Below are 12222 nucleotides of genomic sequence, written 5' to 3'. Positions count from 1 at the left end.
AACTTATTGGAGCTCTTTTTTCTTTGAAATTAGAAGGATTCTATATTAATTGTCTCTTGTTTTAGCAGATTCTCCTATATTCAACAACATTGAAAATTAGTACTAGTGCCTCCAAAAAAATTATTTGAAAGCTGCTGGTCAATGGTTGGGAAACTTGACTCCAATGCATTTCAGCAATCTAGGCCACAATATGGGTTGGTCCAAATTCAACAATGTTCAAATACTTTCTCTTGGAAGAGGTAAAGTTTTGAATGTTTATATTGCAATCAAATTCAGTTATGGATTTAAAAAACGCACATTGTATTTAGCTTCTGATATTGTAGATGTATGTGTTTAGGTTTTATCTGCAGAAGGTGTATCGCAAAAGTTAACAACGTGGAATTTCATGCCTGTAATATTTGAATACTCAAGCCCTAGGGAAATATAATTAGTCACTTTGTGGCTCAATTGCAGACCAAGAATCATCCAAGCCAAGATGGACATTCTAGTGTGGAACCAAATCTCAACAACCAAGAATCGGTTGAAATTGTCTGGTAAACTTACAACTGCAAAGAAAGGTGTTGCAAATGGAAGGCAAGACAAAGGGGCCAAATGTCGGAGCAACAGAGTGGTAGAGAGAGAGAGAGAGAGAGAGAGAGAGAGAGAGAGAGAGAGAGAGAGAGCCTAGCTTTGTTCTCATGTACGGAACACTTAAGTACACAACTCATATGCGAAGTCAGTGGGCTGATGTAATTGATTAATGCAATACAACCTTTACCATCTTATTGTGTCATCTCTTTACTTGAAGTGAACTTTGTCATTGTTTTGAAGTTACTTTATGTTATCGTTCAGGTTAATTGTGTGCACTTGTCTTGAAATACTATTGTTTCTCTCATTTTCTGGCCCCACAAAAAGTTGTGTCGAGAACCAAGTTAGCCAAGAATGTTTGTAGTTGACACATCCTTGTACATAATTGGATATCAATAGTGGCTAGTGAAAGGATAGTCACAAGGCACCATAAAACAAAGGAAAGCTCATTATTCGTATTTCTAAATAAAGGACATTTAAATCTAAAATGTGAGCATGAAACATATAGTTGCTAATAGTACAATTAGCCTTTATAGAAATTAGGAAGAGATGGGATATAGGAGGGGCTCTTATTTGGATGTTTAAGTAAGTACTTAAAACTTAATGAGTCTTTGACCAAATGCTAGAATGGTCGGGTAAGTGGTGGACTTTAGGACATATGCACTAAAGTTCCTTGGATGAAGCTAGTGGCTTAGACCACTCAGGTCATGGCTTAGACCACTTAGGTCAAGAACCATGCCTCTCTCTCTTTCTCTCTCTCTCTCTCTCTCTCACACACACACACACACACACACACACACAACACATGCTCATGTGTTTTGAGTATGCATAAAGGCAGTATAACCACGGCAAGCCACGAATGCTATTACATTATGGTTCTCATTCCAATGACTGATTGTTTACAAACATCCCTTGGTGGCTCAACCCATACATCTTGCTGGAGTGAAAAGCCTCGCTTCGCATCCGTCGAAAACAAACCAGAGTTTCTTGGCCCTGCCCAAGTTGAACATATCCCACAATCAACACATTCCAAGAGACGACATCCCGGACAGAGAGCTCCTCAAGCACTTTTTGCGCTTTATGAAGTGCACCACATTTGGCGTAAATGTCGACCAAGGCAGTGTCAAGCTTATGTAATCTCATCTGGAGAGACATCCTTGCTTTTCACCTACCGAAACAACGCAAAGCTTCTTGGAACTACCAAGTTGGGCATGTCTCGCAATCAGTGCATTCCAAGAGACAACACCTGGGACAAGAAGCTACTCGAGTACTTTTTGTGCTTTATGAAATGCACCACATCTGGCATACATGTCGACCTAGACAATGCCAAGCACAACGTTTTTTTTCAACAACCACTGGCTTACAATATTATCATGAATCCTTTTGGCCACATCAGCATCTTGGGCACCACCCCCAATCAGTGCATTAGACGACATCTCGGACAGAATTGCAAGTGTACGTGATTGCTTTAAGAGATGCCCTCACTTTGCATCTGTTGAAAACAGTCTAGAGCTTCCTCACCCTAATGCCTTCATGATGCAAGTGTATGTGATTGCATTTGGAGAGACATACTCGCTTTGCATCCACCAAAAACAGCCCAGAGATTCTTGGCCCTTCCCAAGTTGGGCATATTCACAATCAGTGCATTCCAAGAGACCACACCCCGGACAGGAGCTCCTCAAACACTTTTGTACTTAAAGAAGTTCCCACATATAGCATACATGTACAGCAAGGTAGAGCCAAGCACAACGTTCTTTCAAGAACATAGGGGCAATACCTGTCGCTCCTGCAGTTCAAAGCACCCCACCTCTTGATCTGAGCTCGACATCTTGTCGACATTGCGCAAGCATGTAAGCTGAGTCAATGTATGTGGTCCGCACATGAATGGAGCTACGTCCTAGGATCCCATTGGCAGATGTTCCATTTCAACTGGAGAGACACCTCTCTTTGCATCAACTGAAAACAACTCTCTTCCTGACTTGACCCTGTTCGACATATCTGCCAATAAACGCACTCCATGAGACAACTTTGCATCTAGAGAGACACCCTCGCTTTGCATCAGCTGAAAACAGCCTAGAGCATATGTGGTTGCATCTAGACGACTTTGGTGAAAGGAACCCACAACGTTGAAAGGCCCAGACAAAACGCCAGCTTCTAGGTGTTTAAGCTAATGAAAGAGGCCGTCAGACAACTACTACTTGACATTAATAAAGATGACTCGTGAAGCAAGTGGAGGGATTTTAGGGACAGTCATCCTGAGGACTCCATCCTGGCACACATTTGAGATGTTCTCCACATTTGCATCGCTAGCAAAGTGAATTTCCTCATGAATTTGAGAGTTTTCCGCTCCATCGATAAGTACTTCACCTTCACATCTGCTGCTTCTTCCTCCTCCTTCCGCTCCCTTGAGAGAAGACATGCACCTCAGATGTTATCCATCTTTTCATTACTTGGCAAATTGCATTTCCTCATGTATTTGAGAGTTCTTTGCTCCAGCAATAAGTACTTCACCTTCACATCAGCTGGTTCCTCCTCATCCTTCTGCTCGCAGGAGAGCAGCAACACATTTCCACTCTCCACAGTCACCTTAATGTATGAGGATCTGAGGCCAGCTATGAATTGGGGTACTCATTCATGTCAACAGCTATGCTAGCCATCACATTGCGCTCACGTAGGTAAGCTCGGGCAGGAGAGGGATCGGAACTACATATAGGCGGCCATGCCTCACGTGCTTGACAATAATGAAGTAATTCCCTTGCACTGTCTAATATAGACAACTTATTGCAGTCTTTTGTGCATACACTGTAAGAGACCATATCATCACACATGGCTATAAGTGCAAGGTCCACATGAGCGTATTCCACATACACAGTCTCTATTATAATCTAGAGCTCTTAAAATTGCAAGTCAAGAATCTGGAAGCCCCAATCTATCGTCTAGAAATTTGGCAAAAAAAATTCTCAAAACTAATAGCATCGGCTCTTGTCATAACATTCTTGTCGAGATTGGGTAAGCATGCAAACTTAATCATCGGAGGTGGTCAACACATGAATGCAGCTACGTCCGGCAATCCCATTGGTAAATGTTCCCTCAAAATGCTCTCTGTTATAAATCCAACCCTATACTTCCAATTCTCTGGAGCTTTTTTCACTATATTACACATTGATTAGCAGTTCACAGCACCCCACCTCTTGATCTGAGCTCATCTTGTCGAGATTGGGCAAGCATGCAAACTGAATCAACGGAGGTGGTCCGCACATGAATGTAGCTACGTCCTAGGATCCCATTGGCAGATGTTCCATTGCATCTAGAGAGACACCTCGCTTTGCATCAGCTGAAAAGGACTCTCTTCTTGACCTGACCCTGCTGGAAATATCTGCCAATCAATGCACTCCATCAGACAATGTTGCATCTAGAGAGACACCCTCGCTTTGCATCAGTTGAAAACAGCCCAGACAACATTGGTGAAAGGAACCCACAAAGTTGAAAGGCCTAGACAAACGCCATCTTCTAGGTGTTTAAGCTGATAAAAGGAGGCCGCCAGACAACTACTACTTGACACTGATAGAGATGACTCGTGGAGCAGGTGGAAGGATTTTAGGGGCATTCATCATTGTGAGGATTCCATCCTGGCACAAAGCTGAGATGTTCTCCACATTTTCATCACTTGGCAAAGTGAATTTCCTCATGAATTTGAGAGTTCTCCGCTTCATCGATAAGTACTTCACCTTCACATATGCTGCTTCCTCCTCCTCCTTCCACTCCCTTGAGAGCGGGCATGCACATGAGATGTTCTCCACATTTGTATTACTTGGAAAATTGAATTTCCTCATGTATTTGAGAGTTTTTCACTCCAGCAATAAGTACTTTACCTTCACATCTGCTGGTTGCTCCTCGTCCTTCCGCTCCCATGAGAGTAGCAACAGATTTCCACTCTCCACAATCACCTTAATGTCTGAGGATTTGAGGCCAGCTGTGAATTGGGGTACTCCTTCATGTCAGCAACTCTTCTAGCCATCGCATTGCACTCACACAGGTAAGCTCAGGAAGAAGAGGGATCGGAACTACATATAGGTGAACATGCCTTACATGCTTGACAATAATGAAGTAATCCCCTTGCACTGTATAGTATAGACAACTTATTACAATCTTTTGTGCATAGCTGCCCACTCATCTAGCTCCTTCCTCAACATTTTATCCTCCTCCGTTCTGTTCGCAAACAACAAATGCACTTCCATTTGGTTGTCGAGGTTCTTCAATATGGCTCTTATGAGCAGGTACATGGGGGCAATGCCTATCGCTCCTGCCACCATTGCACATTTCCTCATATAGTAGGGTTTCCCTTCAATATGGTATTGCACACTTCCCATGTATTCATCAATGTGTCCCAATGGCCCCTTCACATCCACAGCACCTACCCCCACTTCAAATGAATCCAAATGCTGAGACATCAAGCTGTCATCTGGAAACATGGAATAAACTACCTTGAAGCACACCTTGATCATCAATTCAAAGTACCCCACTTCTTCATCTGAGCTCTCCATTGGAGCTGTGAAGTTTGGTGGAGGGAGGGCGGGTATCGTCGTCGGAGAGATGAGCTTTACCAATCAGGGAGGAGGATTTTTCATCGTCGGAGAGATGAGCTTTGATGATCCTACGAGGAGAGAAGGGAGCTATTGGAGGTATGAGCTCGGATAGAAGAGGAGACATCCGCATTAGAGCTGTGAAGAAAGCGAGGAGCTTTTTGGGTGGGGTTGATGAGCTGTACCATGGTGGCACAGGGAAGAGGGGGTGACCTTCTCCATGTGGGGTGGGCAAGCAGCAACATTGATAGCGAGGAAGATGGTGCAGAGGCTCCGCCGTAGTGACAAAAGAGCACTCAACCGTTGAACTTTGAATCGTGTTTCTCTCTCTCTCTCTCTCTCTCTCTCTCTCTCTCTCTCTCTCTCTCTCTCTCTCTCTCTCTCTCTCTCTCTCTCTCTCACTCACACACACACACACATACACAGTGTTGATGCAGAGCACACTCGTGCCTGAGGGCACCTCTCTCTCTCTCTTTCTCTCTCCCTCTTTTGGAACGTCGCAGTTTGCACCACATGTAAAGTGCACCCCTCTCCGCCATAGTATGTTAGTAGATTTTCTTGCTCCCACCCTACAGCTGGCCCGAAGGCCGAGGCGGCGAGACCTGCCTCAACGAGCACGACAAAGCATTACTAGCTGGAGCTCTGACGCTAACCATGAATACATCCTGACGAGCCGTTTCCATTGCGCCAGAGTCCAGACCCCCTCTCCCTCCTCCCTCTCTCTCTCTCTCTCTAGCTAGCAGCAAGGGGTAATTGCGCGCATCTGTAGACATGGAAATCTGCTCTCCACCCCTCCCCCCCCCCCCCCCCCCCCTCTCTCTCTCTCTCTCTCTCTCTCTCTCTCTCTCTCTCTCTCTCTCTCTCTCTCTCTCTCTCTCTCTCGTACTGCTTAGTACAGGCCATATTGCTTAGCTTCAGCTCCATCTCCCCTCCATGGACAGTGAAGACGCTCGTGCTGCAAGCTACTGAAGATCGACATTCCCTTTGGCTGCTCGTTATCGTTCTCCATGATCAGCTGCTGATCTAATTGGTTGGGGTCCTTTCTCATTGGTTTGCTTTAATTTGCATGCAAGTGCACTATTTGCCTGAATGTATCTTTCGATTATATATTAGCTGTAGTCAGATTAATTAGCTGTAGCTAATTAGCCTTCATTAACGGATTAGAAACGTATGGCAAAAACTAAATGTCTATCACTATCATGTGCTAAAAAATGACTTAATTATCCCATTTACTGGCGGCCACATTTGCAAATGAGAGAGAGAGAGAGAAAGCTGTGCAGCTTCCTTGCACGTTGTTCCACCTTGCACACCCACACGACCCCAATTTTCCTAGCATAAGGCTGTGTGCTACAGCGCCATGCCCAACCCTTCTTACCCACCTGCAGTTCTGCTTAGCTTTGCTTTTCCGACTTTTGGGCTGTTCAATCCCTCAAACACTACTGCATTTGCAGCTATCCCGACAGCCTACAATTATGTCTTGGCATTGACAATAGCCTCCATGTCCCTTTAGTGACTAGTTGTCACTCCTAGCAAAGAGGATGCCCATGAGCAACAAGGAAACACATAAGTGAGTTATTTGTGATTTTTTCTCAGTTTTAAGAATCCCTTCTTTAAATGTTTCTTCTTAATGAGTTTATTGTGTATTCAGGTATGCAGCTTGAGTGGTGAATTGATTGTTGTTACGAACTATTGGAACCGAGATCGGTCTGCAGGCATTTACATAGTTAGGTCAATGTGGGAGTTAGTTAATGCTTTTGGATTGACATTGCTTTGTTTATTGACACCTACTACTTGTACTTGAATCATGTTATTTTGATGGTTGAAACAGACTATTTTGAGCCAATATGTGTGTATGTTGAATCTCAACAAGATTTCTAAAGGTGTAAGGTCTCATGGGTTTCTCATGTCATCAGTTTTGTGTGTTTTGTTCACATGATTTTATTGCAAGCTATCTAGTAATTAAGTGACTTTAAGAAGCAAAGGGATGAAGCAGTCTTAAGGAATTTCCAAGCTTTTCTTTCCTTATGGAACTTAAGAGATCTGCTACTGTTTGTCTGGCAAAAATTAGCAGTGTATACCCTCATCCTTTTCAGACCATCCAACATTCTTCTAGATGGCAAGTTTGATTCATTTTAATTCATATTAACTCATTTCTTGCTATCTAAAACAAAAACTTTTGATTGCCATCATCAATTTCCTCATCTTTTAGAAGATGAAAAAGATCCATCTTAATGACTTGAGCACTTGAGGTTTTCTCATGGTGCATACAACTCTTTCCATTCAAATTAGAAACAACATTACGACATACTTGCTTATTTCGTCTCATTAAGAATTTTAAAGGAACGTTGTGCTTTTTGAAGAAACCAATATTAAAATATAGCTAAAAAACTTAAACCAAGTGAATATTATCAAAATAGCCCTCTAATTTATGGAAAATACCACTCAAATTTATAAAACCTCAAAATACTCCTGGTTGTGAATTAAATTTCTCCAAAGATATAAAAAGATGTAGCGTTGGCTATGGAGTTCTGGAGATGAATTGCTTTAATATTTGTAGACATAGGTGCTTTATTTATGAGGTGATTTGTGACAATAACATGCTAAGAATGTAAAAACAGACCTCAATTGTCGAAAAGGAATAAAGATTAAAAATCTTGGATAGTTGAACCAAAATAGATACAAGTGTATTTTGGGAATTTTTAAAATTTGAGAAGCCTTTAAGGATTTTTTTTCTAATTAGAGGGGTGTTCCGGTAATTTTCCCATAAACCAATTATCATCAATCTTTTGTCAAAGTCACTATAGACAATGAAATATGTGTGAGCTTAGTTATATCATGTTCAGCCATTAAACTTGCGTGAATAACAAATTTGGACAGTATTAATTATGGAAAGGATAGCTTAGTAAAATGATCTTATTAGTTGAAGTGTTGCAAGCATCCTTTATCTCTAATTTCTAAAAGATGGAGAACTCTAAAATTCTTTGCGCAAAAAATAACACCATACCGTACATATCATATCATACGGAAATTGAACATTTTATCATACATTTCCATGTGGAAATGATGTTTTGTCGTCGAATTTTTAACGTGGGTTCTTTTCCCAAAATAGATTGCATTAATTCCTAGGTAGGAAAAAATTCCGTGTGAATTTCCATGTGGGAAATGAAGTTTTTCTTACTTGAAAATTGTTTTTGGAATCGGGAAAATTTTCCATATTGATTTTCTTTTGAATAAAACATTCTCATGTGAGAAAAATGTTCTCCAGATGGAACAAATACAATTCTCAAAAGGTAATATTTATTCTCAAATTAAAAAAACATGTATTCCATGATGAGAATGATTTTCTTTCATGGAAACGATGATGGAAAGTTTCCTCCGTGTAGAAAATTCATCAAGAAAAGTGTTACGAAGTTCTTGTGAATTTGTCCCCAGCACTACACGCACCGTCACCATGCAGCTTCTTCATGTACCTTTATGCACATGTATGTGCCTCGTCTACGCCTATAAGTGACACAGCTAATCCACGGCGCTCAAGGCAGCCACATGGCAGTATGAATTGGCAAGTAAAAGATGGCCTGGTTCAAATGGGTCGTCGCCAAGGAAAGAACAAGGGACCTTGTGGTACACACCAATTGAGATGAAGAAAAGAGCAGCATTTTTGGACCCACCAAAAAATTGGCGAGTACCCCCCCCCCCCCCCCTCGGCGGTCTAGGATCTCTGAAAGATTTCAGCCGGCCTACCCCCACGATTTGAACCCACCACCTCCCACACTAAAGACGTCGGCTCTCCTATTAAGCTTTCGTGCGCCACTTGAAAAGAGGGTGAGAACATAGTATGATATGGCAAAAGTGACAGGGTGCGAATCATACGGTGTTCACTTGGAGATCACTTTGGAATGGTTGGCACACGGTGACCACTCGGAGATCACTTAAGAATGGTTGGGGTCACACGATGATCACTTTGGAATAGGTAGGTTCATAGGGTGATCACATCTCAATTGGGAACCACATGGGGATCACTTGATGTTCACATTGAGTTTCCTTGGGGTTCACTTCGATTGTGATCACATGACGATCACTTGGGGATTAATTCGTCAATCCCACCTAACACACATGGTGTCAAATAATCCTGAGGCCCCCCCTCCCGCTTCTCTTAGAAGAGCTCGGCTTTCAGGTACTTTTTCAACACGGACTGCGAGGGTAAGACTCACGCCATTGGGTTGTGAGTCAGCTCCCTCACCACGTGAGCTACACATGTTGGATGCATTGTTGTTGCATCTTTTTATTAAAAAATCTTCTTTAGTCTTGTATAAACAGAGGAGCCCGTGGTAAAAGAAAAGCATAAAAACTATTGTCGGGCTCATTTGAACCAGGCCTTATCTCCTCATGGTGCTACTATTCAACGTCTTGGATCCTCCCCCGGGGGATTCACTATATAATTCCGTATGGTATCACGTGAGTGTAAGGAAGAGGGATTTTTAATACGAGTACCATAAGCGTATACAATAGGGGTAACCCCCATTTATTTTTTATACTTATCGTAGGTAAAAAGGGGGTGGGGGTGGGTCGATGGGGACAAGTGTCAAATCTCAAAAGGCCCCTAAATACCTCTCAAATTTGGCAAATGTTAATCGATACTTCCAAAATTCTCTAGAACTTCTCCAACTACTTTTTGTAATGCCAACATCTCTTTATGCGATATTTTTTTGCATCTCTTCAATGGAAGATTGATGCTCCATTCTAAGGTATGAGCACTCTACCTTATGCCCCTCAATGGTAAAATTTCCTACCTTTAATGTATTTAACATCATTGTTAAGGTAGATGTGCTAGTTTAGGAGGTTACATATATCACAGCTACAAGGCCCATAATTTCCTTTTCTTGCCAATTGGATTTATTCCATGTAGTCTCGCAAGACTTGAGTTTATTTTAAATTTTAGTTGGCTAAAACTACGAATCCTAGCTAGATTTTGACCTTGCCTTGAAGAAAAATAGTAAAATTCTACAATCGTTACTGCAAAATTGGGCAAATCTTTCACATTTGATCCAAAGACTAGGAGAGTTTTAAGTGCGTCTTCCATATCTCTAGTCAAGAAAAAACTTTTTGGTAAGGCCCATTCACTGGAAAATTAGTACCGAATCAAGCTTGACGTGTTGGTTTGCAGAGCAGTGGACTTACGCATTGGCCCGTGATCAACACTCATTTTCATGCTGATAGGAGGGTGCCCAAGATGTTCTTTCGAGGAGAGATGCCGTCTATTTCCAAGGTGGGTCCAAAGAGATATTGTGAACTTTCAGCCAATACCTTCACACCGCATAAGCTTGATGCCCCTACTTGATGTTTTGCCACTGCTCCATCTCAACCCAGTCTAAGACTAAGACTAAGTGGCACCCATTTTAAATCAAGCGACTCCATTGAATCTCCAAAAACACAAGTGAGCGGCAAAATTTTGCTTTGGAACCAGTGTTCGGAAAAAGTGTGCCTCATCTTAGCCTTGAGCCGGCAAGGATCGACCACTTGCACTTTGGCTTGAGGTTGAAAGGGAAGGTGGTGGAGGAGAGAACTTGATCCAAAAGGAAATGAGAAGGTTTAGATAGAGATAAGAGGGAGATTTTGCCAATTGTAATGAATTATAAAAGGACTTTAGACGGTTATGTCAAAGATAAAGGGAAATGAATGTGTACACACACACACACACAAACGAGTGTCTGGCAAGATGGTTGGTGGATCCAAATTCCAATATCCAGGAGTCCTCAAGACTTTAATGGTGTGTGTGTTGCAAGCTAGCTGGAATCTTTACCGTAGAAAATTGGAATTTGGCGCCCAAAGTGCTTCTTTATAGGTACGTAGGAGTTGGGCAAATTAGGATGTCAGAGAGGGCAGTGAGCACCAAGTAATGAGCCTCAAGAGGGGGAGCACTCGTTCGGCACCAAGTACAAAGCATCCACTAATAGTGCAGTGAGGCTAGCCGCTGCACTCGATAATGAGCCCTACAGTGACCACTAAGTAATGAGCCTCGAGAGGGCGAGCACTTGGCATCAAGTACCAAGCATGCACTGAGAGTGTAGTGAGGCTAGCCGCTGCAATGTCCCAGGGTGTTTGATGGTCTGCCCAACTTGGCGAGCTCAAGCTCAAGAGCAAGAGTCAAGCCTCACCGCATCCCACCTCACATCTTGCTTGGGTTGCAGATAGAGTCCACCAAATGTAGAAAACCTGCCAACACCTGCAATATTATCAAGTTTGCCCTTGTAATTTGGGGGTCGCTTCCAGCTTGTTGAGGCTGTAGGAAGCTTGTGAGGGGTGTGCAGTGTGCACTCACCCTCTCTCTCCATCAACAGCCTGGGACCTATGACAGATGTGCACTCAGTAGTGCACTTGGTATGTTGCCTCCCTTCCCTCTCCAACACAGAGCTTCCAACGGCCAGCCCTCCAGCATAGTGAAATAGGCGATAACACCAGTACCCCAAATTCGCAGCTTTACCTTCAGATCTCAGTGGCAATGACATTTACCTCCCACATAACTCAATTGTCACCTTTACCTTTGCATCTCAGTGGCAACAACACTTCCCTCCCACTGCCTCAAGTCTTCAAATATGCGACCTTCCAACTCTTCCAGCTTTCTAGAGAGTATGTTTGAACATTGGCTAATTGCAATCTTAATGTGAGTGTGCATGTAGTAAAGTGATGTTAGTATTTGCGTTATTTGAGGGGTAGTAGCCAATTTGAATTCCAACAGCGAAGAGCTTTTGAATGGCTTCAAAGGTAATATTTGTGGTTCTTTGGATTAAAAAAATTTGCTGTCACATAACACTTTGATGTGCATGATAGATGTAAAGTTGGTAGTGAATGTTTTCAAGCTCGTAATATTTTTATCTCAAAGACAATTTTAATGTAATTTAAATGGGAAATACAATCGATGAAAACAACACAGAAGGAAAACTGCCACCCTTAGCAAAGACAAAAGGGAAGTAGCCGGCTACAATCTCAAGATATCTCTTGGAAACCTTAGGAGTAGGAAAATATGCCTTTTCTATTATAAAAATTTCCGAAAAACAAATTCCCTCCCATTATC

At 42.4% G+C, this 12222-nt stretch overlaps 4 pseudogenes; 2 read left to right on the top strand and 2 right to left on the bottom strand.

Moving 5' to 3' along the window:
• The first annotated feature begins 1388 nt into the window (after positions 1-1388).
• LOC147435756 (uncharacterized) lies at positions 1389-2104 on the top strand (annotated as a pseudogene).
• A 748-nt stretch (positions 2105-2852) lies between these two features.
• Positions 2853-3220, top strand: LOC147435755 (uncharacterized; annotated as a pseudogene).
• Positions 3221-4709: 1489 nt separating this feature from the next.
• Positions 4710-5072, bottom strand: LOC147435754 (nitrate reductase [NADH] 1 pseudogene; annotated as a pseudogene).
• A 22-nt stretch (positions 5073-5094) lies between these two features.
• LOC147435753 (uncharacterized) lies at positions 5095-11656 on the bottom strand (annotated as a pseudogene).
• Between the last annotated feature and the right edge of the window lie 566 nt (positions 11657-12222).

Source organism: Adiantum capillus-veneris, chromosome 18 (assembly GCF_014529385.1).
Source record: "Adiantum capillus-veneris isolate H3 chromosome 18, ASM1452938v2, whole genome shotgun sequence".
Lineage (NCBI taxonomy): Eukaryota > Viridiplantae > Streptophyta > Polypodiopsida > Polypodiales > Pteridaceae > Adiantum > Adiantum capillus-veneris.
This window is presented reverse-complemented; position numbering and strand designations above follow the sequence as displayed.